Below are 1,674 nucleotides of genomic sequence, written 5' to 3'. Positions count from 1 at the left end.
AGGGTAAGTTTTTCCAAAAGCATTTAAAGAGTTAATGATGTATGTGAATCTAATGTACATGGATTGTATAGATTCATTAGTCGTCATTTTAAATGCTTCATATTCACTAGTGAGCATGTTTATCCTACTATCCTTGACTTCCTTAGTGTCTTCATATGTAACTTCTAATTTTTCCTAAATTTCTTTAGCTAAGTTACATGCCATTACCCTATTAAATTCATTGACATCTAATGCACAGAAAAGTAAGTTCATGGCAGTGGCATTGATTTGTACTAACTTCCAATCCTCTTTAGTATATTCATATTCAGTTTTAGGTACATTAATCTTATCAATTACTTTCATGGGAATGTGATTTCCCTTAGTCACTATTTTCCAAACCTTCCAATCTATGTTCAGTAGATATATGCTCATCCTACGTTTCCAATAGGTGTAATTTACACCATAGAAAATGAGTGGTCTAGTGGATGAGTATCCCTCACCGAATGGAGTTACACCAATGTGTGCCACGTGCTCATTTTACAAATTAACTATCAAGTCTATGTAAACTCGCTCTAATACCAAATGTTGAATCAGGTGTAATCCCAAGAGGGGGGTGAATTGGGTATTTAAAAAATTCTTTGACACTTATTTACCACTTAAATCATTCTTATATATTTACCAATGAATTCTTGTTACACAATTACTTATGTGTAAGGCTATCCAACCTATACATGCAATATACACAATTTAAATGCAGTGCTGAAAATAAAGAGTAAAGGGAAGAGAGAAGACAAACACAGTTTTTACGAGGTTCAGCCGACTTGGCCTACGTCCTCACCTTGAGCAACCACTCAAGGATTTCACTAAATACCTGCTCCTTAAATTGGGACGGAGCTTCCCTTACAATCCACTGCTTGAAAGAGGCACAACTCCCTCCTACTCTGCTGCTTACAAGAAATACAGCTCTCTCCTCACACATCGGCTCACACACCGAACCGTGTATACAATAGGATCTGAAAAATCACACTAAAAAATACTTCTAACAAAAGCGTGTGAGTACAAATCAAATTCCAAACACATTAACATATGATTAAACTTGAAGCTCATGAATGTATGAAAACGATATCGTTTTATGTATGATATGCTTCAACACACAAACCCTCTTTAACCAAAACTCCCACATAATGATATATTTAAAATGCTTTGGAGTATATTAGGGTTCTAGTTCACTTTGTAAAGATGCACACATATATCTAATGTGAACTTGATAAAAGCCTTATCTTGAATATTTTATCAATCTATATCAAAAATCTTTCTATCAAATATTTAATCACAACTCGATCTTTGTAATACGTAAATGTATATGATATGTAATTCAAAGAACAAAATCCCGAGTATAAGATTTTCCAAACAAGATATTCCTTAATAAAATAGATATTTATGAATACTAAGGATATATTCTCAAGTGTTTTAATATATATAAAATATGAACCCTATAACAGAATGCACAATTGAATCAAACCATTAAATCAATAACACGACCTTAATCAAGTAATGATCTTATTTAAAATAAATATGTATATGTATAAGTAATTTCAAGATCAACCTTTTAATACCTAATCAAAAATAGATTTTTCAATAATATGCTCTATGAAAACTATATAAATACTCTTGAATAAAAAACAATCAATTAAT

The sequence above is a fragment of the Malania oleifera genome, chromosome 1 (assembly GCF_029873635.1).
Source record: "Malania oleifera isolate guangnan ecotype guangnan chromosome 1, ASM2987363v1, whole genome shotgun sequence".
NCBI classification, from domain to species: domain Eukaryota; kingdom Viridiplantae; phylum Streptophyta; class Magnoliopsida; order Santalales; family Ximeniaceae; genus Malania; species Malania oleifera.
Note: the sequence above shows the minus strand (reverse complement) of the source record.